We start from the raw sequence: 27596 nt of genomic DNA on the forward strand, positions 1-27596 counted from the left end.
TATCTCAATAAAACCAGGAAAAAAAAGTGGCCATTAGAAAATCAAAAATGCCAAGTTTAGCCTGTCACTCAGCTCACAATGAATTATAATTATAAAATATTCATGTTGGCAAAAAAAGGAATTTTTCAGATAAATAACGTGCTGATTGTGATGTATGTTTAAAGAAAAGACAAGCTTAAAAGAACCAATTAAAATTCTTTCAACTCTATTTTTAAACCTTAATAACTAGTATGCCTCTTCTCAAATAGGGCTAAGAGTTAACTACTAAACATTACAAAATTAAACTTATTATTTTAAGTGCTTTATAGAAAAAGAAATACTCTATACAATGTAAATACTGACATTTTAAACATTTTCCTCTCTTATATAAGCTGTATTTGTCTTTTTTATTAATTATCATGCTAAAAAATCTAGAAAGAAAAGATAAATAGGGTAGCAAAGTATTTAAGTTCTAAGTACTTGGATTGTATTCTGAGAAGCCTGCTGATCTGTTGTGCCTTCTTATACATAAGTAGGAAATAAGGATTAAGACACACACAAAGATACAAAGTATCTTAGAAATTATTAGAAGTATACTAGAAATTACTGACAGATGGTAACTAGACATCATGGTGATCATAACTTTCATAATGTATATAAACATTGAATCACTTGAAACTAATATAACATTGTGAGTTATACTTCAGTAAAAAAAATTTACAGAGTTCTGACTATTATGTATTATTGCAGTGGACTGCCATTTAAAGAGATGGGAAGAACAATTAAAACTATTTTATAATCAACAGAAAAACTGACACTGAAAGAGACTTTAACAACCTTCAAGTTAAGGGCAACACCATCAAAAAGTGTTAGATGAAGATGTCAGCAATGGCGGATATCTCAGCTAAACATTTTGCCAAGAATTATGGTGCTATTGGTCAACTAAAACATTCTAGTTTGATTTCCATTGTAGGTGATGGGATTTGATTTTGTTGGCTTATATATGCTCTCTTTTATGGCATTTCTTGTACATAATGGCATTTATCCAAAAAATCTGAATGCAGTTTGGAAGTTATCTGTAATGAATTATAAATTAACAATAACCTGTTTATATATTAATCTGAAATTCCAGAATTATTTGAATCAAGCTTTAATCTATGAATTCACCAATTATATTAACTCATTAGTTAATGAGGGAATCTCAGATGCCCATTTTTTGGGGGGTGGCTAAACAGGCAAGAACATAGAATACGCGCAAAATGAATTTATCTATAATGCCATTTCTCATTTATACTTCTTCATCAGCGAGAAAGTGCATATATACAAGTAGACATTTATCCAGTTATAAATATGAAGCATGATTCACACAGCTTCTCCAACAATCTAACATTCCAGATGAAGAAAATCAATTAAATTTGTAAAGAACTATCAAAACACGGAAAATTCCACTATGGTTATAAACTGGAAGTATTTTCTACACTAATTTTTCAAATGTATAAATATTTCTGCTACTTATCTATGAATAAAAAATTTGGGGGGTAATTTTCGGTATTATATGTCATTTGCATTTAAAGATTCCTAATTTTAGTTACTTATATAGATCCCCTAAAATTTGTAGGACTACAACCAACACCTGGATCAATAAAAGTAAGTGATACATTAGAGACTTATCTTTGCTTTCATTGGTTCTTTTTATCAGTTTAAGCAAGTGTTTAATTCTAGTCTCAGAGAAAATCATAGCAAAGACATGTAATGACAAGAAAATAAAACCCCTATGGTTCCTTCTCAAGTCAAGTTTCAGTGTCGGCTTTGTAATTGCTTGAAATGCAAGTTGAGGAAAGAAGACACAATCATATTCTACACAAAGTTCAGTAAATTTATTTAAGATAATATTTCACAATCAGAAATGATTGGCATTTTTACAAAAATACAAAACAATAATGGATGCTGTAACGATTGTGAGCAGAAAATTCTGAAGACATTTATGAGTCAAAGAAAATAAAAATCAGTAAAGTTTTAGTCTAAATGTATTCACTATATAAAAGTACATATCAAGAAGCAAACAACTGATTGAATTATCTACCATTCTGTATTGCATATTTTTCCTTAACAAGACCTAGGGCACACCCAAGTTCAGATATTACTGTCCCCAATTAAGAACTATAAGAGTAAATCTAAATATCGGGGGAATTTTAAAAAGCATTACAAAATGATAAACAGATGTACTAAAAAAACCTCTTGGCTATTTACTTCATGTTGACATTTACTGAAGACCTACAGTGAACCAAGAATTGTGCTAGAACCTGATGATTAAAAAAGAAAACCTAAGACATGACACCTTCTAATCAAGATTACTGTATTATAGCATTCAATATTCAACATTCATATGTGAGTGCCTTCTGTATGTTAGGCTCTGTTCCAGGCAAAGGGAATAAAGCAGTGAATAAAAGACACTGCCCCAATAATTTACTGCCCCGGGGTGGGGGGGGAACAAATAAAATCAATATAAAATATGTCAATCTGACAAGCACTATGGAGAAAAACATATAAAACAAGTTAAGAGAGATAGTGTGGGAATGGAGAGATTATAGCTCAGTACCCAGTCATTTCAACAAATTGATATTAAATCCTATTTTTAACAAAACACTCTACCATTAGGCTTTGTTCTGTTCAGTATCTTTAATATTTTTGGTGGGATAATGTTCCAACTAATTTGTGGCTGAAGTTAAATGTGGATTGGGGAGAGCCATAGAGATCTGTCTAGGATCCACGAGAGAGCTCATGGCTTCTATGCCCCTTCTTCCTTTGCTAATAGGGGTATAAATGGGATTTCTGGAGGAATCTAAACATTAGCTGGTCTTAGGAGGTACCGTTATTCAACATGTACAAAATGCCCCTCGGTGATTTCCTTTGCCAGCTCTGGACAGGAGGATATTCATGATTCCCCCCATTGTGTAGAAAGAATAACACATAGATCAGGATAGAAGAGAATGCTCCTGACTCGTGAATACTCAGGATGCAGTCCTTAGGAGGGTAGTGTCCAGGAAACATCTCTGAAGTATTCCTTGCACTATCTCAGCCCACATTGATCGTTCCTCTTTCTGACAGGCTGCACCAAATACTTTAGGATTTAATCATACACTATCTTGTCTTCTGAGAAAAAAAGCTGTAGAAAGCAACATTATCTTGTGATTTAAGAGGCTTGGCTCTATTTTAGAAGTTAAATAATTTGAGATAAATAAATTTATTCTCAATTTCCAGGTTCCTTTGTCTGTAAAATGAGGAAATAAGGGAAAGTGAAGTATTGAGCAGAGATGCCTTACTCAGCCAGGTAGGCATGTAAATGCCTCAAGCAGCAGCAAGGTGTTAATATTAGGGAATGGTGTGGATTGCAGCCAAATAGAGCGAATGCTTATACAGCTGAAATCTTTCCAATTCTAAAAACTGTGAATATTGTGAAAACCAACATATCTATTTGAGTTACGGAGATTTGGACACCAGTTTTTTACTTCTGGACTGGATGAACTCTAAGGTCCCTTTCAATTCCAAAATGTACTGTTATATCAAGTTTTGAAGAATTATACACAGATATAATTTTTGAAGTATCCTAATGTTATATTCCCTCTTCTTAATTAATATAAAAAACGATACACAGTTGACCCTCGAACAACATGGGTTTGAACCATGTGGGATCCACTTATACATGAATTTTTAAAAATAAATACGTACTACACAATTGGAGGTTGGTTGACTCCTTGGATGCTCAGGGCTGACTGTAAAGTTATACTTGAATTTTCGACTGCACGTGTATTGGTCCACCTAACCCTCGTGTTGTTCAAGGGTCAATTGTAAAATTCTATGTTTGTAATAAAATTTAATGATAATGTAAATATTCTTTTCCTAACTTCATAATGGAGGTTTAATATTATATAGACATTTTAGAATTATCATCTTTCAAATATAATATAGATAAAACTAAATAAAAGACTGGAAACAATAAGGACAATCTCCCTATTCATAGGCTGTCCTATGGGAAAATCTGTCAACAACTACTGGGCATTCAACCAAGGCAAGATGCAAACGCCTTCTACATTTTCTTCTTCCTTCTGGCATGCTAGTCCAAGATGCTTTGTGCAGTTAAGGCTTCTTTCAAAGTAATTTAAGATTAGGGCATGGGCATGAGAGTCTCCCTCAGGAAATATACTTCTCTTCAACTATCACCCCAAATGAAGAGATTGGTTGTAGAGGGGATTATACATATTGATTATGGGGATTAAGATTGGGAAGTAAAATATAAAAAGAAGTAAAAAGTGGTTGTAAAGGAGAAGTCTATATATAAAATATGCAAAAAATGTGGAGTGGGGAACAAATGTCACCAGGCTGACCCATAAAACATTGAATAATAGATTCTAATTAAAGACTTCTTTGATCCTATCCAGGATAAAATATAATACACCATCAAACCAAAGGAATTAAGGAAACTTTAGTTATATTAATCCAGTAACAAAATTTGTATCCACAAGGTTACCTTGAAAATGCTTGAAATCAAGATTATCTTGAAAAGCAAATACACTGATTCTTTGTTTTTAAATGATGGACCTATGTTTCAATAACACAAAGCAATCCTATATTTTAAGCAAAACAAATAATCAACTGATATTTTTAGAGACATTCCTTAACCAAGTGTGGCTAATTCATTATCAATAAATAAAGAAGCCATTTAGCTAAGTTTGAGGACCAAACTTAGTTTTTCCTTATACCATAAAAGTAAAAATTATACTACCTTTGCAGCCCAGGGTGGTAAAACATGGATTCTAGTAATAAGAAGGCCTAGAACTGGCCACCTATGCAATTTACAAGTGACCTGTCACTTATTTCTAGGCTTGTGTTTTTATGTGTAAAATATGGACAATGATAATATCAATTTCACAGAGTTGATGGGTAGATTAAATAAGAATATATATTATCTATAAAAGCCTCAAGTGTTAGTCATTACCATTATCAATTAGATGCAGAGTAGCCATTATTTATTTATTTTGGTGTTCCCTATTTGGTCTAGAAATGTTTGTTGAATAAAAGAATGACTAAAGACTAATAATTCATTTCCAACAAAGGAAAGAAATACTTAGATTTTTAAAAGACCACTAACAAGTTACATTTTTAGGTAAATTGCCATTTAAGTTCATCAGTTATTGACAGATGTCATGAATTCCAATGGAATTCCTGACATTAAAAAAAAATGAGGGGGACTTCCCTGGTGGCAAAGTGGTTAAGAATCCGCTTGCTAATGCAGGGGACACGGGTTCAAGCCCTGGTCCAGGAAGATTCTCACATGCCACGGAGCAACTAAGCCCGTGCGCCACCACTGCTGAGCCTGCGCTCCAGAGCCTGTGAGACACAACTACTGAGCCAGCGAGCCACCACTACCAAAGCCCGCGCACCTAAAGCCGGTGCTCCACAACAAGTGAAGCCACCGCAATGAGAAGCCCACGCTCTGCAACAAAGAGTAGCCCCCGCTAGCCACAACTAGAGGAAGCCTGAGTGCAGCAACAAAGACCCAATGCAGCCAAAAATAATAAAATAAATAAATAAATAAAAATAATAAAGAAGAGAAGACTTAAAAAAAAAAAAATGAGGGGACTTCCCTGGAGTTCCAGTGGTTAAGACTCCGCACTTCCACTGCAGGGGCATGGGTGTGATCCCTGGTTGGGGAACAAAGATCCAGCATGCCACGTAGCGTGGCCAAAAAAATAAATAAAGAAAAAAAAGAAAAGGCAAAGGGGGGGGAGGGGAGGAGAATAAAGAACGTTTGAGATGCTTTGGGCATATATCTTAAAAAAATGTTTTTTTTAATATTAGTTTCTTATATTTGCCCTGTAGGAATTGTAATTTCAGTAGAAAAGAAAATGCTCTGGGCTTCCCTGGTGGTGCAGTGGTTGGGAGTCTGCCTGCCAGTGAGGGGGGGACACGGGTTTGAGCCCTGGTCCGGGAGGATCCCACGTGCGGCGGAGCAGCTGATCCCGTCCGCCACAACTACTGAGCCTGCGCTCTGGAGCTTGTGTGCCGCAGCTGCTGAAGTCCGGTGCCTAGAGCCCGTGCTCCGCAACAGGAGAGGCCACGGTGATGAGAGGCCTGCGCACCGCAGTGTAAGAGAGGCTCCCGCTCACCGCAGCTAGGGAGAGCCTGCACACAGCAACGAAGACCCAAAGCAGCCAGGAATAAAAAAAAAAAAAAAAAAAAAAAAAAGCTCTACAGCACGAATAGTATTAAAACCAACAACTTTTGGGTTCCAGAGACACCTACTCTCAACCCCATAATCTGACTTATTTATTATTATTTTTAATCTGACTTATTCTTTAAATCAGTCTCATTAATAAATGTAAAAAATAGGTTATAATAAGAAACAATACTTAAAAAGTGATCAGCGACATTTCATAGTTCCTTTCCATTAAAATTCTCCAAATAGCTACAGTCAAATTAAAATTCTTCCAAAACATTGATAACTAGCAATTTTCCTATCCTCAAGTTGTTCAGCTACAACCTCCCTTTCATCCCCCCCAGTTTGAAATTCTGTGGTCTTAAATTATAAAGGGCTAAGTAAAAACACTTAACTACTGGTTCCTGAAGTCAAGTGACACTACTCCCACTAAGCACTTTCTGGGGAGATGATACTTGATTTCCCCTTTCCGCCGCCAACTCCTGAAGTAGTATTTTAGCAGCTAAAGAGGATTACTGTGCTCTCTTCTCACTCCTAAATAAAATTAACTAATTCAAACGTTAAAAGAAACTGGACTAATCTTTTGGACACAATGACAGTGTTCAAAACTTCTGAGCAGATTAAAAAATTATTTTTTGGAGGAAAAATTAAGAGGTCCAAACATTACCTCACACCCTCTTTTAAAAATGTTTCCAATCTTACTAACTTAAATTCTGCCAAGAAAGGTCTTCTCTGTGAACTAGATTTCTAAATCTAGTCGAGCATAGAATTTGTAGACTGTCAAACTGTTTTACAGCATTTTCTCTATTCTGACCATATTTATAACACCTCACAGAGGAATAAAATTCTTCCTTTGCCCTTTTCATGGACTAATGTTGCCAGTAAATGAAGCTTATTCTAACATATACTATGACATGCAATTTAAAGTCATGTTTCCAGTTTTATTATTGGACTTTTCACTGTAGTTACCTTTCAAAGTTCAGTACTTGATCACATCTCTGAGAGAATATATTAACTACAGTATAAAAATTTATCACTAATCTAACAACTGCAGAAAAACCATATAAAGAAACCTTAATAGATTTCTCAGTCAATAATACATGAGCAACATAGTTAAGTGACAAAAAAAACAGAGATCCCCAAAATGTTTCAAAATCAGGCAAGAAGAAATAATGGGGGCTCAAGATCACCATATTAGTTTCTATCAGATCCCTCCAAACAGGTTGGATTTGGAGGGATCTGACAGATTCCTCTCCCCTGCTCCCCAGCTCCTTGGACACGTCCTAAAAATTAACCTGTCAGTTTTTTTCCTCTTGTCAGATCTAGCTGTAAATTCTATAGGCATACATAACTCAAAATCTGCTGTGTCTTCTGAACTGAATTTAGGTAACCCAAGTATGGACATTAACTTTATTATTTGCTATATATCTTAGAATCTGATACACACACACACATACTCACTCACTCACATGGAGGCCTTAGTTAACTGTATTTTAAATTGAAAAAACAAACAAACAAATGGTAAAATAGGAAAATATAACAACAGTTAAGAGCACAGGGCTTCTCTGGTGGTGCAGTGGTTAAGAGTCCGCCTGCCAACGCAGGGGACACGGGTTCGAGCCCTGGTCTGGGAAGATCCCACATGCTGTGGAGCAACTAAGCCCGTGTGCCACAACTACTGAGCCCTCATGCCACAACTACTGAAGCCCGTACGTCTAGAGCCCATGCTCTGCAACGAGAAGCCACCACATGAGAAGCCTGCGCAGTGCAACGAAGAGTAGCCCCCGCTCGCTACAACTAGAGAAAGCCAGCACGCAGCAACAAAGATCCAACACAGCCAAAAATAAATAAATAAATTAAAAAAAAAAAAAGAGCATAGACTTTAGATCTGATTTCCTGGATTAGAATGCCAGTTCTAACACATATTAGCTACGTGACCTTGGTCATGATATTTTAACCTCTCTGTGCCTCATTTCCTCATCTGAAAATGGGAAAAAACAGTACTTCTTAAAATTAAAAAAATTTCAAATAAAATAAATTATTCCATGCAAAATGCTTAACACAAAATAAGCAGTCAGTAAATGGTACTTGAAAATTTTTTTATCCTATCTAGCTGTCTACAGTGCTTAAAACTTGAAGCACCTAAAAGACTTCAAAAGCATACTATAGTATACTACAGAAAATTGTATACCCTAAGGAGTTGTCATTTGTCTCTTCTCCACCCCATTACCAAATCTGATCCATTCTACCCTGATGTTTCTGAAATCAATTCCATTCTCTCCACTCCATTACCTCATAAGAACTCTCATTTCTCATGTGGAAAAAAGGGGGATACAGGATGCAAATATGAAGGGAAAACGTTAATTATACACTTGAATGTCCATGAACAGATTAGAGATGTTAGTTTTAACTGTGAAGACAAAGAGGTAGGGCATTCCAGAAATTTGAGAAAAAACAAATATGACAGCTATATTTCGGTGGCTTTTACATCCCAGAAGATGCTTTGTAAGTATGGAACTTTAAAATGTTTATAGTGTTTGTACTGTGTTAGCTCGCAATCAAGTCAATTTTACAGAACAAAATGCTGTGGGTGCAGAGAAGAGAACTGTCTGACTGTAAGGATATGTCAGGCAAGGTTTCACTAAGTGGATATTTAAGCCAGACCAGTGGATATTTTAAGGGAATAGGGAGGTTCACTGAGAGATAAGGGCATTCCAGGAAAAAGGACTAGCATGAGAGAATTCATTACATCACGAGTGCATGGAGAAGGGGGTTAGGTACAAGAGGAAGGGGAGCCTTGACCTGCATTCTATAAGAAACAGAAACAAAGTTTGCAAGTTGGGAAATGATATGAACATATCTGTGTTTTAGAAAGAATACAGAAGCAGAGTATTAGTTTCCTGAACTCTGGGAATTCAGTAGGAGTTTAATGCAGGTAAGAGATGGTGACCTAAGTCAGGGTAGTGGCAGAAGGAATAAAGAGAAAGGATATTTGAGAAATTTCTAAGTCAGACTCAAGAGAACATGAGGACAGACAACACTGGGTGAGGAAAGGAAGATGAGATGCAGCATGATCAAACAGATGGATAGTGACACCATTAAAACAGACAGGGAGCCTAAGAGGAACACACTTGGTTTAGTAGGTATCTTTTATCTTTTGGAATAGGTCTCAAAGACAATGGAGGAAAAACTGACAACAGTATGGACATGGCAGTAGCATCTTTTATTCTCAAAGCGATTAGAAAGAAGATGCTCAATGCCTGTGTTCAAAAGGCTTCAGGTACAGAACGGACACCGATTTGTTTAGGAAGATTATAAATATACCATGTGTAATTTGTTTCACTCAATATTTCTGGTGTATTAATTTGAAATATACAATTTATTTAGATGATTACAAATCTCAATTTAAGGTTTTATAATTTTAGTTGTAAGCCTTTATCAAATGAACTTTGATGGAGTCTTTTGCCAGTTTATGAGAAAAAGGAATATGAACAGAAAAAATTAGCACTGTACAAAACCAAAAATCTTTCTAGGCTTAATGAGCTTCTCAGTGTAAAATACTCAGTGACTAGCTTGTATTGTATGTACAATAAACCATAACGTATAAAAATCACTTGCCTAGACTGTGTCTTTGGACTTGGTCCTTTTCCTCTTTATCTTAAGCCTTCTGTAAACAGGGCAGAAGTAAGCACCTTACATCCTATTTCTGATTTTTCTAGGAATAAATAGATACTACGGCTATGGTGACACCATGGCTAGTGTTTACTCAACATTCTTTTAAGGTCTAGTCTAAAAATAAAACGTATCTATTAAAAATCAACAAAAACTACTACAAGCAAAGAAATGCAGATTTCCTCCTTCTCTTGTGAAAAGGACACCATTCTTTTTCGACTTTAATCTAAATGTTCCCATTTTCTTGTCTTCTCAAGTCTTTTCATCACCCAAATCCGACCTTTACATTTCTATACAGGAATATAATGTTGGATACACTTGCTTTAAAGGCTCAAGTAATTTTTCTACAACAATGTCCATGATATAAGCTGGCAAGTCTCACAAGGTGGCAAAAAGAACCATAAAAAGCTAAAATAACAAAAGGACTCTATTCACATTCTTAAAACAAAAAAAATAATGAAAGGATAACAACCAAGCACACCATCCCAGAAGAGCCTATTTTAGCCAATAGATTAATCAAATTAAGGACATCTTTTTGGTATAAGTATCAATATTTTTAACGGCTCCTTTCCATCAATACTACTAGGCACAGTGCATGTCTCAGAATAGTTTATGTCCCACAATGGCTCAACTGCTGACAAAATTTGTAAGGATTTTTAGTAGCCACTTTAAGTTATATACCTGCTATTAGAGAGATCTCAGCCATGGTGTTCTCTGATTTACATAACATGAACACATACAAAAGCTAACTGCAGCACAGGAATGACTAGGCACACACTACCCTAGATGTTTCCTTACAAACACCATCTCTGTTAATCTGTGATCAAAGCTTAAACCGCTTTAAGAGGAAAATTTCAAGCTGCCTAGGACTTTGCTATATCTAATAAAGTACATTTAAATAAAGCATTAATCATCCGACAGATGATACAATTTTTCGTTAAGAAAGTTAGTAGCACCACCTTCTGATAAGGACACCATGATGTCATACACAAATATATTCCTAAATAATTAATCAAATGCACTTCTGTATTTTCATTTGAATATTAAAGAACATCTATCCAAAATAAATAATATTCAGAAACTTAAGAAATAAAAGCCCAAGTGTCCCAACACCCCTCTCCCACTAAGCCAACTGTCTAGTTACCAGGCATTTATTAAACTGTGCTAACACAGTGATAAGCAAAAAAGGTAGCCACATCAAAGTGAAATCAGGGTGACCAACAGTCCTGATTTTAGCACTCAGTCTTATGTCCCAAGAAATCCTCAGTCCTGAGAAAAACAAGGTGGCTGGTCGTCTTTTGTGGAATACATATTGATAGGAATTTGCTTCCTCTCATGTTTCATAATTTTAAAGATGTGGAGCTGTGAAGGCTTAGAAAACATCTTGCAGGGACTTCCCTGGTGGCGCAGCAGTTAAGACTCCATGCTCCCGGTGCGGGGGGACTCAGGGTTCGATCCCTGGTCACGGAACTAGATCTCACATGCATGCCGCAACTAAGAGCTCGCATGCCACACCTAAGGGACCCGCCTGCCACAACAAAGGAGCCGGTGAGCCTCAACTAAGGAGCCTGCCTGCCACAACTAAGACCCAGCACAACCAAATAAATAAATAAAAACATCTTCCCGGCAATCAATAAAAAAAAAAAAATCTTGCAAATGTACAACAAGCTTATTTTTTTTCCACAATGTGATCATACTCTTCTCTGAAATAAAACATGGACATTAAAAACCAAACTGTGTACATCACTTAGTGTAAGAGCAAAGTTTGAGTGTGTATGGTAACAAACAATATTTGTATGGCCTTTACAACTTACAATGTATTTTGACACGATTTTTCTCATTTGGATAAAAATTCAAGGAATCTGTCATGAAGGAACACTGTCCCTTAATTAGAAAAGTATAGCTTTCATAGAATTAGTATCTGAATATGCATTAAGTGCAAGTGATCACAAGGGTTACAAAGATGAACAAAACATACTTGCTCTCAAGAAGCTTACAATTTTGTAAGAAAGGTGAGACAAAAATCATGGAAAATATCAAGAGAAAAACAAAAATACTATGGAAATTCAGAAAAAGGTCGGCAGCAAAATGTAGGAATATGATTAGACTACAGTAGAAAGCACGGTCTGAGTGGACCTCAAGGTACAAAGGGACAGGAAAAAAAAATAGCGAGCGTCTACAGTTAAGATAATGAAGATCTCTGCGTATTAGTCAAGAGATTTGACTCATTTTGTAATCAACAGTACTGGATATTTTGAAGAAAAACATACCAATATTGAGAAAAACTAAAGCTACTTTTTAAATAAAAGGAGTTCTAACAGAAATCTGGACAATACATCTAGAAAAGTTAAGCATTTTATTAAATATGATTAATATGTGGCCTACTTTTAAAATGCATGGATTGATTTGCAAGAAAAACCTGTAACAAAATGAAAACCAAAATTAAGAGGTCAGAAACAATATGCTGCATAGAGGAAAGAAGCTGCAAGAGACTGGCAGAAGATAGTTAAGACAACTGGTAATTTCAGTTTTATCGCACAACGCCGTACGAACACTAAATACCTACTATGTTCAGGCAGTACAGATACTAGATCCACACATCTTAAGCCTCCCCCTTTAATAACAGGATGTTCACTTTGATACCACAGCATCTGATATCTAAAGCATACTGAGATTACTTTTAGTTAACACCACTACCACAGAACATGGCACTTAGGGTATTTGCCTAAGATCTCACTTGTACTGACAAATGAGGCAGATGTATGGGCCAGGCCATATTTTTCCTCAAAAAACCCCTTTGGATATGCCTAAAGCATAAAAAATACTCAGTTAAGGCTTAAATATTTCATGGCCAGAGATCTATGTATAATGTTAATTGTTGCATAACCAACACTTAACACAGTGCCTGGAATACAGAAGGCAATTATTTGTTGAATGAATCAAAACCAGTTTCTTGCCCTAGAGCAGGGGTTGGCTAATTCCAGCCCACAGGCTAAACTTCACCACGTCTGTTTTTCGTAAATAATGTTTTGTTGGAACACAGCCATACAACTGCATACTGTCTATGGTTACTCCTACTAACACAGCAGAGTTGAGTGGTTGTGACAGAGAATACGTGGTCCACAAAGCCTAAGATATTTATTAACCGGCCCTTTACAGAAAGTGTGCTGATATGCCCTGGAAGAGATAAGGATAGATCGTGTCCATTAATTCACTGGTGGCAAATGGGTTTTAGCTCAAACAGCAACTCAAAATATTAATGGCTACCTGGAGTGCAGTGTTAATAATGATTCTGGACTCAAAGGGAAAGAGTACAGTTCTCAATTATCAATGTCTACAATGGTTTAGGGAAAGGAGAAACAGGAATGTAACTAAAAAACATCTGAAAATTTCTGCTGTAGAATATTTCACATAGCTAACATGTTGTCTGATAGTTTTAGTTAGCTGCAAAATAATATGCAAAAACCTCTACAACAACAACAAAAACCTTGAAAGGAATCACTGAGGATGGTCCACCTGAATGCTTAAGACTGTCTACCAAAAACAATTTTGGTTCTGGCATAGTTGATGTTGCTCTATTTTATAACATTCAACAGGCGCTTTATACACTTAGTCAACAGATTCAGCTGTCAAGGCCATTTGTGAGGATGATAAAAAAGAGTGTTATTAGGGGAACCGAATGTAAGACCCCAACATATCCCAAAACTCCATCAAGCTTTACAGATAAATCTGAAAAGGGCATCTTGGGTAAAGCACTAAATTTTTACATTTGGAGCTAAATCTGATCTATTAAATCTGCTCACTTTGATTCTGGAAGTAGTTAACATAATAAACAGCTTAAGATTAAGGCATTCATGCCACTAGGGCTCTGCAAAGTTTCCTTTCAGATTTGTTTCAGAAAAATCCTTTGTGTCTCGGTCCTATGTCAAGTACTTGCACCCTAGCTACCAAGGGAGGCTGAAAAACCTACCATTTTCATTTTCTATAAAGCAAGGTTATACATCAAGACTCATTTAGGTCTGTATCTATTCAGATACTGATGAGTCTCTCTAAAGATAATTGTAAACACACACATCTGTATGTCCATATAATAAGACATTTTTCATCAGATATTATGTTTCTGTTAGATGTAGCCTGGCCCATATGGGCCACACCCTGGCATGATAGGAAGTTAAGGAGCCATGCATAGGGTATTTGAGGTGGTGGCAAAACAAAATCACTGATGGGAATGGTGGGAGGGGATGTCTCAAGGTCAGATCAAATTTAAATCTGAAGACCCAGAAGCCTGGGAGAAATTAAAGTGACATTAGAGCAGTGGTTTCTGTGATTATTGTAGGGAGTGGGAGTGTGTGTGTGTGTGTGTAAGTTTTAAAAAGCACCTCTGGAAGACTCCTAACACCTTCCTTCCTCCTTAAGACCCTAAGACCTATATCCTAGCAAAGAAAGATCAGGGTCTATCAGAGCTCATATTATTAGTCTTCTTTGATTCCAAGTAAGTGTCCCCTAATTTAGCACAGAAAAGGAAGGACTCTGTGTTCCTCAGGTCTCCAGAAATCAGTATTTTAAATAATCCTCAGTCATTTAAATAATCCACTCTTAACATCTTAGCTTCCACATGTCACAGAAAAAAAAGACAACACCACTGCAAAGGGTTAAGAAGGTTAACCAGATGTTTTACTATGTTCCTAGGGAAGCCACATTTTCTCCAAGTCTCCTGAATTTGTGATTCCAGAATGTAACACTTACACCGAAGGTGCTCAATAATGTTTGCTGAATAGGTTGCAGAATGAGATGACTACATCAACCACAGAGATATCCCCATTAGTTAGGGAAAATATGTGCTTTCATGCATTTTAAGAAATCAGAAGTGAGGCTCTTTACTACCAGCAGACAGACCAGAATTCAAGTTAAGGGTAAGGACTCCAGAACAAACCACACCCACTTTTATGACTGGAAGAATGCTACAAATATTTCTTTTAACATAGATACTCAGATTTTATAATACACCACCCTCCACAAGGATGGGGGAACATTTTAAAAACAATTTTACAGTCTATTTCAACACTAGGTTGAATTCAAAAATAAACAGAATTAGTTTTTCATGAGAGAAGGAATAAATGACTACAAAAATTTTTTTATTTCATTTTACTGTTACCTTCCTAAGATTAAGACAAAGCTTAATGTGACTGCCCCCAAATGCATTTGAAGCCATAATAAGAATGCCATAATTTCAGATTGTGGGTTTATAATCTGCATTACATTCTAAATGAAATTTCAAGACCAGGACTAGGTAATGGAAAATCCCCTAGTAAATGTGCCACAAGTTCAGAGGAGAAAAATTAACCAACTAACAAAAAACAGTGGAAGCAAAGGTACTTCTCATAGTTTTCTCTAATAATTTTAACATCTTAATCTAAGCAGCAGTTTATGCTAGCTAATGCCCACACTGGCTTGTGCAGCTAGTTGTCTTATAAAGTTGTTTTAGACTAATGTAACAGTTCTTCCTTTTATACTCTAGCCTCTTCAGTTTATTCAAAGAGGCATTAGTACCCAGTATAATAAAGACCACTTAGAAAAATAAAAGGCACGCCACACTTTGTAAGCCATAAATAATGCTTACATTTGGCTTTTCCATACATTATTCCACTTACCTGCATAATTATTAGGTCAGTAAGCACTTTTATTTTTTATAAAGTAGTTTTGAAACATGCCTATCTTGGCAATTCTATAAGATACAAGTCAATATACAAAAATAGCACACACGTCTTCCTTCTTGGACATTAATATACACCAAATGAATGCATAAAGACAATGAGGACTGAATCTGGGTGTTAATTAGGTTGCAAGAATAAGGAGAGCAGTGGGGAAAACACAGAAAGCTAGCAGGCACTTCTTATAATCAATCCTGAGTTTCAAAGTAGCATCTTCAGATATTTACTTCTTTCCTTGTCAATACCAAGTGATTCCATCAAGGATGTTAAAACAGATTACATTAGTCCTACAGTATTCCTATTCTAACCTTCTCTTGCGCTCTTACCTCACAATTATATGTATTATGTAATTCTTACAAATCTATCAATTGGGACACAAACTGCAGGGTTTAAGACTTTAAAAACTGATAAAGAAGAAATCGCATCTAAAATATGAGCTCTCAAGCATTACACTTTTTTTTAACATTTACTATTTTCCAGGCACCTATATACACTGATGAATCTCCACTACTTCCAAACATTTAACCGGACTCTAAGGAATTAGGTGGTTCTCCCATACCTGTAAAGACTCATCACCCTCAGTAGTGCCTTCCACCCTGAGTCTGTGTCAAAAATTCCTTGGCAGAAACTGTTTCTAAGCTAATTGCCTCAAACTAACATTTTCAGACCCTGATGTCCTCCCCAAAGACACAAAGTAATAAAGAGTAAAGCCTTTCCAACTATTTCAGACCCACTTCTCACAGAAATTCTGAAATCAGAAAATCTCTGAAATCTGCAAGTTTAATTTAGCGGCAAAACCTGACCCAACATAAATTTTTTACACAGCAAAACTTCACCCAAGCACTGATGTGCGGCTATTTAGTTTTTACTTATCCCATTAAGCGTAACTATTCATATTTCACTTTAGAAATATTAAGTGCTTGATTACTCTTACTAACATGCAAAATAAATCTTTCCAAAAAGTTCTGAATTCCAAAATATCTGGCTATATAGGTAAGGTATTATAGCCCTATAATCCATTTCACAAATATCTACCAGAGCAAAATACTCTCTTAAACATACCCTGCACTTCTCAATTTCTAAATTGTTGTCTACCCTGATTCACTGTTAGTCTAAAACTTACGTACCCTTTTAACATCGTGTACAGATCCCACCTCATTTTTTTTTAATTAATTAATTTATTTAGGGCTGTGTTGGGTCTTCGTTTCTGTGTGAGGGCTTTCTCTAGTTGTGGCAAGCGGGGGCCACTCTTCATCGCAGTGCGCGGGCCTCTCACTATTGGGGCCTCTCTTGCTGCGGAGCACAGGCTCCAGACGCAAAGGCTCAGTACTTGTGGCTCACAGGCCCAGTTGCTCCGTGGCATGTGGGATCCTCCCAGACCAGGGCTCGAACCCGTGTCCCCTGCATTAGCAGGCAGACTCTCAACGACTGCGCCACCAGGGAAGCCCCCACCTCATTTTTAATGTCTTCTTGGACTACGAAAGCCTAAAGGTTTTCACTTCTTCCTTTGATTCTATAAGCACTCATCTATATCACTCATTTGGGTGTTATTATTATTTTGAACTATTTACATTTCATGATGATTAAACTTTCATGTCTTTGCTAAGAACCTTTTGTGCATAACTACTCAATTTAATCATAACATACAGCAACTGAGATCAACCAGCTCCAATTATAGGCAGTCAGATGAACGACTCAAGAGACAGATGCCCTAAGTAATGAGGGATTATAGTTGGAAATAAATGTAACACTTAAAAAAATTAGTGTAAGAAGTAGCCTATGATGGGAATTGATAAGGACAAACCACCGAACTCTTCATATATTCTTTCAATTAAAATAAAACAAATTTGAGCACTTACTATGTGTGCCAATTACCATTTGAGACTGTGTTGGAAATTTACATGGTGTTTCTTCTCTCTTGAAACATCTGAGGGGAAGAGAGGATAGATGAAAAAATAAATATAATTTTTTGGTAAGAACTGTGAAGGTAATAAAGAGGGGTAGTCCTTTATATAAGATGATCAGGAAAAACTTCTCTGCAGATGAGACATCTGAACTGAGATGTAAGATTCAGACTAAGGCAGAACTGCACACAGCTGAAGAAAGAGCATGACAGAGAGAAAGCAGTTGTAAGCACCAAAAACTCAAAAGGTGGTAAAGGGTTGGTGGGGTCAAGATCAGAAAGAAGTCCAGTATGGCTGGAGCTTAGTGAGCAATGGAAAGAAGATAAAGTTGTGAAGTAAGCAAGAACTGGACCTGGTTTTTATTTTAAGCCACTGGGGTAGGAAATCGGGACTGGAGGGTATTACATGATCTGGTCTACATTTTTAAAGGATGACTTTGTCTTCTGGGTGAAGACTGAGGAATGGCAACAAGTTAGAAAGTTCCTGTAGGAGTCCAGGCAAAGATGACTGCGGCTTTAACAAGGGTGATATCACAGCAACACAGGATTTTAGAGCTCAAAAATACCTTAACAACTGTTAATCAAACTTTGTCTACATAAAGATAAGTTCTAAGAGAGGAGTTAACTTGTTCTAGGCTTCATGGCCTGTGCCAGAGGGAACTGAAGCCTAGATCACGCAGGTCAAAGTTACCACTACTAAACCAAGCTACTTAAACAGGGTAGAATCAAACTACTCAAAACTAGCACATCAGGACTTCCCTAGCGGTCCAGTGGTTAAGAATTTGCCTCTAATGCAGGGGGTGCAGATTCGATCCCTGGTGGGGGAGCTAAGATCCCACATGCCTCGGGGCCAAAAAAACAAAACATAAAACAGAAGCAATATTGTAACAAATTCAATAAAGACTTTAAAAGTGGTCCACATCAAAAAATAAATAAAGCATATTCTAAAAAAAAAAAAAACAAACAAAAAAGCAAAACTAGCACATCATTTCTCAGATTTAGCCCTCAGGCTCAATGGAATCAGTTAAAACTTATGAGAAAAAGTGAAATAAGTGTCCAAACCGAGCACCTGAAAGTTCAGAGAAAAGTGCATAAGGGCCTGTTGGGAGTAAAAAGAGCAAGAGTACTCTCAACTCACACTGCATAATTATGAAACTTCTACTCTAATACCATGATCTCTGACTGATAGAAAATATCAATTTATCCTCTACATAGGACCCACTGGTGGACAAGACGTATCAATCACTAAAGCACCGTAAGTGCTTATCAAAGTGGAGTTTATCATTTTTGCTCAACCAGAACTCTAAAGTGAATAGCAGTAACAGCAGCCCTGCTCATCAGAAAGAGAACCTCTTAATCACCATCTTCACTCTTTTCTGTTCTACTTCCTGCCCTTCCACCTCTTCACTATTATCACCATCATCACTTTCATGGAAACAACAGAAAACTTTTATAAATGCTCTTCCGTCCTTAAAAGCTTGCAAATCCTGTATTCTCTTTGTTCAATGAAGATCAAGTAAGGTGACAGGGCTCTTGGAGGAAAAAAAAGCTTAAGTATAAAAAACCTAAAATACAGGGAATTTCAAACATTTTTCAGCTAGCAACTTAAACTATATAAGCAATAGTGAGTGGCAACTTTGTGACTAATTTGGATGTCCAGGACATAAAATATGATCTCAGTATGTTCCCTAATTCAGAACAGCTGAGCAGTTAATTATTTAATATAGGGAGAACTAAAGCTTCCTATTAAATGAACACCCCCTACTGTGGGATTAGCTCATGGGGGCAGGAATTCTATAGGGCTTATTCCCTGAAGCTATCCTGAAGCTAGTTTTTTACACTTATTTCTTCCCTAAACCACTCCGAATCTTTCTCTTTCTCTGATGCCAACCCTGTTCTTACAAACAGTGGTGTTCAGACTCAATACTCTCTTTATGCACACCCGTTCTATTATTCCTAGGGAAATAACTGGCACTAAATTTCCAAGAAACTGGGTGCAAACTACAAACTACAACTATGAACTACAACTTATGTATCTTACTTCTTTCATAACCTGAAACTTGTTACTTGAACCAAATGCAGGTTGTCCTAAAAATCCTTTAAAATTTGGAATGGTCCTAAGACATGACTTTTATGAAAAGAGTTGTTTAACAAGGATTGCTACAATTATTCTTAAATAAACATGAAAAAGAAAAAACTTTCTCCCAGAAGGTAAAAACTTTCTCATTTGTTTTGGAAAAGTATCTAGACAACATCAAATTCTCAGGTCAAGGACACATGGTTAAACTAGAAGTGGGAAAAAGTACATAGCTTTACTACATGAAAGCTACTACATATCCTAAAATTGTGAAAGTCAACTATTAAAAATCTGTTTAGGGTTATGTCAAAACTTGAACATATAAGCAACCTATCTATGGTTGAGTAATCAGATGTACAAAACAAGTATTAAAACCAAAAATTGACTTAAAAAATAACAATTACCTAATCTCCTACTGCAATCCAAAGTTGAATGGGGGGAATTCCCTGGTGGTCCAATAGTTAGAACTTGGTGCTTTCACTGCCAGGGCCTGGGTTCAATCCCTGGTTGGGGAACTAAGATCCCACACGCCGCACAGCGCAGCAAGTTAAATGGACTGCTCAATGGAAAAAACTGCAAAGAAATTAAACTAAAAATGATTATGTATTAATGAGATTCTAAGATAAAGCACATGAAAACACTGCCTCACATTTATCTATGGTTCCTATTCTTCTCTACTCCTCCAACAAAATTATGTTCAATATATTGCAAAGCATGGAAAAATGAGTAATACACACAAAAAAGGAAATAATAACCAGACAGACATTTGGGAATATTTTAATGGCCTTTCAGATAAATGTGGATATTCTCCTTTGATACTATACCAAAACTCAATTGGCTGAAATATATTGGAATGGGTAACCTTATCAATAAACTCTACATTCACATTAAGACCCACTGGTCTTGGGGGCTTCCCTGGTGGTGAAGTGGTTAAGAATCCACCTGCCAGTGCAGGGGACACAAGTTCGAGTCCTGGTCCGGGAAGATCCCACATGCCGCGGAGCCACTAAGCCCATGTGCCACAACTACTGAAGCCCGCGCGCCTACTAGAGCCTCTGCTCTGCAACAAGAGAGAAGCCACCACAATGGGAAGCTCACACACCGCAACAAAGAGTAGCCCCCACTCGCCGCAACTAAAGAAAGCCCGTGCGCAGCAACGGAGACCCAACGCAGCCAAAAATAAATAAATTAAAAAAAAAAAAAAAGACCCATTGGTCTAGCTAGAACTTTGTTTCTTATCCTTGTGTGATCTTATAATATCATGCACTAGTGACTTGGAAAATATTGGCTTACAGAGTCATGTGGATCTTCAAATATTGACATATTTCATTATACATTATTTTAAAAACCATGTCCATTAACATCACCAATATCATCGGAAAAATCTTCCAAAATTCTAATTTTCCCTTGAAAACTAGAACTTTATCATTGCCTGTAAATACTGTCAATCTTTTCCTTTTAAAGATCCAGGTTCGCTTCTTGAGAAAGTGTCAGTCTAATACCCAAGTCTGAAAAACTTCAGTTTGTCAAGCATTCTTTCAAGTAAAAATGGTGATCATGAAAAAAGTGGCTAATTCAGCTTGCAACTCAAAAATCACACAAATGCTTTCCCTAGAGGCAACCATATTTCAGTATGACAGCAGAAAAAGCGTTTTAAGCATACTTCCTATTTTGTCACAGTACATTAAAATGATATGTACAAAGTTGAGATCTGATAATTTTTTTTTTACTTCTTCATCAAGTGCATTTAGACTTTTTTTTTTTTTAAACTGTGAGTGCATGGCACTGAAGGATATGTACCATGACTGCTAATACAGGGAGGTACTCTCACCTGATTTGTTCTCAGATGTCAAAAGCTTTACCCACCTTTGCTTTTGTACATTGGTATAGATGTCAACACAGAGAAAAGGCAAAGGACATCGCAGTATTATTGTAAACAGTTCTGTACTTGTAGACTCCTTCAAAATGTCTAGGCAATCCCCAGGATTCCTTGAACCATACTTTAAAAACCACTGAGCTACACAATTTATTTGGTCACAATCACAATTATTCTTCCTTACTTCTCATTTATACCTTAACAGGGATCTTAAAAATTAAGCAATCTAATCAACTTCAATTGGCACTAGCGATGCTACAGGTGAACAGAAGCTTTATACGTCATCTTTCCCACTGAGGAAGCAAAGAGGTTCGGAAAGCTTACAAACTTTGCCTAAAAACTCACTGCACTGGTATGATTACAAGCAATACTTATTTTCTTCATTATACTTTTCTGTATTCAAAACACTTTAGTGCAAAGTCTCAAGTTCAACAATTTCAAGAGCAGAATAACAGATGCACATGTTTATATACCTCATTACTATCCCTTGTTATTATCTGTACAGTACAGAATTCAAGGTTCCTGAGGGATTCCCAAGTTTTGCTATAGTTACTGAGGAGCTTAATGATAACTTATAAATCTTAGAAGCAGCAGCTATAACTATGTTAGCATAATGTAGTCTCACTGCAATCTAACAACACGTAGGTAATAGTTGGATGCGATATGCACACCACTTTGACACCTACAAACTATTAATTAAACAAAAAGAGCTTATATTTATAGTCTTCATTCCCAGTAACTAAGAACTTTTAGAAACTCCCCCCCCTTTTTATGGAATACAGTGACTTGAAAAATATATTCTAATAAGGATAAATTATAGAAAACTCAGATAATTAGAATTTTACATAACATTTTCCATTTCCTTTCTAGAAGCTTTTGCCAAAAACTGTTATTAAATGGACAAACAGATTTTCTTTCATCTTTGTGCCCTTCCCACAAGGCAAAGAGGAGGAAAGCAACAGGTAAAGGTGATCCACCAATGGGGCAATTAGTTCACTGTATATTTTCAAAATAAAGTTACTTAACAAAATGCTAAGTTTTAAATAGAGGAGAGAAAACTATTTAATTAAAAGTACATATTTACTGAAATAAATATTCAAGGCAACTACCGAAAAACTCAGCAAGAAGCTCCGTGATGTAGCAAAAGTGATGATTCCAAGAAGTCAATAACTGAAAATGTTCAAAATTACGTATAACTGCTTTTAATGGATGCTCTCTTCCTTTAACATCTTTAGTCTGCCTGTACAACAGTTAAAAACATTCTATCACTGGAAAAGATTACCTAGCAAGTTATCTCATGGGATCAGAATCCAGTTTAAATTTAAAAGGTCTCACTGAAATAAATACATACATACATACGCACGCACATACAACTACAAAATTACAAAACAGCATAACTACAAGAGTTAAGTGTTAGGAACCAGCCCAATATAAAATTCAAAATCAGAATGTTAGATAATTATTCTGTATAGTTAGACTAAGATTATTAATTTAAAAGTGAACACATTTCTAGTACCTGAGCACCTCATATATAATTTTAAGTGTGGTAATACTCCAGAATATTGTTCTGTATAGTAAAAACTAAATGGAAATTCTGCAATCTATGTTGTAATTTTTTTTTTTGGCCGCCGCGCGGCTTGTGGGATCTTAGTTCTCTGACCAGGGATTGAACCCTCGGCCCTCTGCGGTGAAAGTGTGGAGTCCTAACCACTGGACCACCAGGGAATTCCCCAAATATTCATTTCTTTCTTTTATAAGTTTTAAGGTTCCTTGGAAACTTTACAAATTTTGATCCACTATTGATGCAAAGAAAAATTCTTTGTAAATCGCTACTGAAATAATAATCAGTTGCTGTTGTAGCCGTAATTTGACTAACATTGGGAATAAACACACCAGTGTTAGGAAGTATGGAGAAGTGGTATTTTTGTTAGTGGTGTATTTTAAGTGATTTTAATTTTTTAATGGCAGCACAAAAGTTCCTGATAGCCTTTCTTCTCTAAAATACAAATTCTATGACTAAAGGGATTGGTCTTAGAATCCAGTGATCAACTAGGTTCAAACAAAGTACAAGAGATTATACAGCAAGCCAGTCTTTACTGCAAATAGATAAAATTCATCCTATTCCTTGCACCTAATGCTTCCATTGTGTTCATAACATTTTCAAATGACTAATAAATGAAAAGACTTAAGTTCTCAAATGGTAATTAGTACCTTTAAGTAGTATTGCAAAGTATCTTAACACTGAAAAACATCAGGCTTTCAGGACAAGGGTAAGCCACAGTACAGACCTCCTGCTTGCTGAAAAATCTATCCAGTGTTAACAATGAATCATTGCATCAGCCAAAATACCTGTTTCTTAACTTTTTCTAAAAGAAATCCAATTTGAAAAGGGTAACTGTAAAAACTTCAGCCTAATCTCTGACTCTAAGGGTCTCAAAAATTATAGGAGGGGGAAGAAAAATCAAGGCATAAATTTAGTCACAACCCTATATGGTCTTACAGAGTTTAAGATCAATCTTCATCAAGATTTTCTATAGACTGAACATGTGATATTATTGCCATAATAGAAAAGACAGCTTTTGAATATTCAGTTCATAAATACTAAACTATTCCTGGTGCCAGTCAAATCTAAACACTACAGATCAATACCCACCCCTTCTTTACCAATACATAACACAGAAACACGTTATTTTAAGCCTTTGGGAAAATGATGACACATGCATACCAGTAAGACCTTGATATTCAATAATAGAACTCCCTACTTACACTTTTGGAAGAAAAATAAACGACACCTTTGCAAAATCAGCCAAATCCTATTTGTATGAGATCCAGTTTCCCTATTTAATTTCACTGCCTTAATAAATATTGATCAAATACCTACAACAGAAGTCAAAGAAAATTGAACATGGACAGCTTCTCATTCAAATCTTAGACTTTATATTTAAAACAACATGTATAATTAGTTACTATGTTATCAATCTCTGCATAGGTCTTCTATCAATCTTGAATTATATTGGAAGATACACCTGTAAGATCCTACTGTACATGGATCGAAGTTTTTTATGATGAATCCCCTATTACACCTCGCTAGACCCTCCTTACATGGTGGCTCCTTACCATGGGGGCTCACTTTCCCTTTACACAGCTAAGAGAAAATACTGAAATTCCACAGTAAAGGACTGTTTTGAGGATAAAATCGAAATCAATTTGTAAACTTAAAATGGTTCCAAAACCAATGTGGAAATGTTTCTTTTTGAAGGAAGACAAAGTTCTCTTCAAATATCATCTCTTTAAATGTTTATTACAGTTAATCCCTAAATCTAAGTGCTAAACACTTACTATGTGCACAGGCAAGGTTCTAGTAACTAAGATACAGTAGAGAATAAAATGGACCAAGTCCCTACCCTCATGGTGTTTACATTTAACAAACTGGTATTGTCTCTGTGCAAAGAACACATCCTGCCCATGGAGTCTATAATTTAGTGGGATAAGAAAAAACATATAATGATAACAGGAGGTAGGAAGTGACGCTTGTCACAGAAAGGAAGAGAGATGACTTTCATAGGGTGGGGGAGGGTGGGAAGGGGCAGAAAGAGCAATCATTTTCATGAACCCATACCAAAGTTTAAAATTAAGCCAGTTTATTATTGGGTTCTTCAGTTGTATTCCCATACTTGGCACATTAAAACCAAACTGGATACACGTGTTTCAAAGACTTACTTTCCAGCTTCTTCAGATAAGGGCGCTTCACAATTTATTATGAATGACAAAAAGAAAATGCAAGTGAAACTACTTTCCCGTAGTGCAGAGATCAAAAGCATGGATGGGCTCAAATAAGACTATCATTCAGGGCTCTGTGTCCTTAAAGTTAATTCACCATTCTGATATCAACTTCCTCTCTTAAAACCTGGTAATGAAACTACCCAAATGATTCTACACTGTTTGACTAACGTACTCACCTTTTTTGGGGTATGATGGGACGACCATTCTCTGTAAAATGTAATTCACTATAAAAATGTCATATATTTTCCTCCAGGTTCTCTATTATGGTACGTTACTGTCCTACAAGTCAGCAGGACCACTGACTAGTTATCTTATCTTTTCCAGGCCTCAGTTTCCTCCTCCGTAAAATCAGAGGGTGGGACTGGATGATCTAAATAGCCCTTTCCGGCCCTTAAAAAGTCCCATGACTCCATTATGACTCAAACACAATTCAAGGGTCAGCTTTTAGGAGTGATACCAGCCTTAAGTTAAATGAACGTCTACCCTTTTTATGTTACTTCTTGCTAAGCTAAGGTTTTGTTGAACAAGTCCAAATAGCATTCTAATTACAAAAAAGAGGGTTAAAAAATGAATTTACGAATTGGAAGCTTTAAGTTTTATAAGCATGATAAATTATATTTTAGATATTTATATATTAGACGCTGTGCTACTAGCAAAACAAAAATCCAATCAGGCTGAATTAATTTTAAAATATTAAAATCACAATCTTCATTTAGCGTCAACTTTCTACCCCGTTAAAAATGTGATTTCCCGTTACTGTAACACAGAACTGCTTATGTTCACACAAGAGCTGCAGGGCAAAAATGTTGTTCTGAACTAATAAAAGGGGGTGGGGGATCAGGAGAAGGGGAAGAAAATCGTCTGCTTAAACTCAGCAAGGATGATCTTTTCTCCAAAAGCCATCAGGTTTTTTTCTTTTTTCCACAAGAAATATTCGGATGGCCCGATTCACTGGGGGTAGTTTTAAATAAGATTCACGGCGCTGACAGTCAATGTTAGGATTACACACATCGAGATGGCGAAAAAGAGAAGACAAACTTCCTGGATTTTCTCTCCCTCTGTAAGAGAAAGAGATTTCCTCTTGCTGACGAAGGGAAAGGCCCCTTTAACAGTTTTTCTCTACGCGGTGGCCGCTGCCAGACTAGGTGGGGCTCCCTCCGCTGCCTTCCTCCTGCCACTTCCCGCAACAAATGGAGCAAACCAGCCCCGTTTCAGGCAAACTTTTTCCCTGTCAGGCTCGAGCCCGCAGGACGCCGGGGAGTGGTTTCCCCCGAACGCTCCTCGCCCCAGCTCGGGACTGGGGGAAGCTGGGTCTCCTCAAAGGATAACTTTCTGGTTTCCGTTCTAACTTCCACTTACACCCGGGAGGAAAAGAGGCGGCCGGCGAGGGGGCTCCGGGGCAGGGGAGACGAGTCTTACGGGGAGCCGGCGGGGGACCGCGGGCAGCGGGAGAGGCTGCGGCGGCCGCGGGCAGGAGGGAGCAGGCGGGTGGGGGTGGGGGGGGGGGGTCCTCGGGCTCTCACTTCCTCCGCCATATTTCAGACATTTGACCCCTTCCGCAAAGCGCGCTGTTCCCCGGCGGCGGCGGCGGCGGCTCATGCCCGCCGGCCTGGGAGGCAGCGCACTCGCCGGCCGGGCCAGAGCCCTCGCACCACCTGCCGCGCTCTGAGGCCGCCGTCGCCGCCGCCCCGGCCCCCTGACCGCCGCGCGCGCGCCCAGCCCGGCCCGCGCCGCACCCCACCCGCTCCCCTCTGCCGGCGCCCGGCCCCCGCCCCGCGCGGCCACCGCCGCCGCTCCCCTCAGCGGCCACGCACGCACTCTGCGAACCTCTCACGCTGTCACCGGGTCCCCGCAGCCAGCGTCGCTTCGCGCTCCCTCCGGGTCGCTGCTACCGGCGCCACGGCGGTCCTACCGCTACCGCCGCCGCCGCCGCTCCGGCTGGCTTACACGCCTGACTCTGGGCGAGGTTTGGCGGTGTCGCCTTGACGTCAAGCGTTCAGCCTCGCTCTCGCTTCCGCCCGCGGGCGGGGCGCGCGGGTGCGCGGCCGGGAAGGGGCGGGGCCTAGGGGAGGGGCGAGGGGAGCCGGGGGGCGGGGCCTTCCGCGTCCCCGCAGCGCAAACCGGGAGCGCGCGGCGCTCTTCGTGGCGTTTTAACCGCGGTGTTTTTCTTTCCCTCTTACTGCCTCTTCGGCCTTCCCTTGGCTTCCCAAATCCTAGCGGGTTACAACGGTGCGAAGAGCTTAAAAACCGTACGAATTCAAAAGGTGCCTTTCATGCAAACTGTAATTCAGTCACCAACGCCACCAAACATTTGGTGCTCCCGTACTCCTTTGTGCTGGGGAAAGTGGCTGGAGAAGTAACAGCAGCGCTCAATTTCC

The 27596-nt window shown here is 37.8% G+C and overlaps 1 protein-coding gene across 1 annotated transcript in view; it reads right to left on the reverse strand.

The window, feature by feature from the left end:
- RAP1B (RAP1B, member of RAS oncogene family) overlaps positions 1-27202 on the reverse strand; it is a 46410-nt gene extending 19208 nt beyond the window's left edge. Inside the window, exon 1 of the mRNA XM_065886572.1 lies at positions 27046-27202. The gene's annotated coding sequence lies outside the window, so the exon portion shown is untranslated. The remainder of the gene's footprint in view (positions 1-27045) is intronic.
- Between the last annotated feature and the right edge of the window lie 394 nt (positions 27203-27596).

This window comes from Phocoena phocoena, chromosome 11 (assembly GCF_963924675.1).
Source record: "Phocoena phocoena chromosome 11, mPhoPho1.1, whole genome shotgun sequence".
In the NCBI taxonomy this organism is placed as follows: domain Eukaryota; kingdom Metazoa; phylum Chordata; class Mammalia; order Artiodactyla; family Phocoenidae; genus Phocoena; species Phocoena phocoena.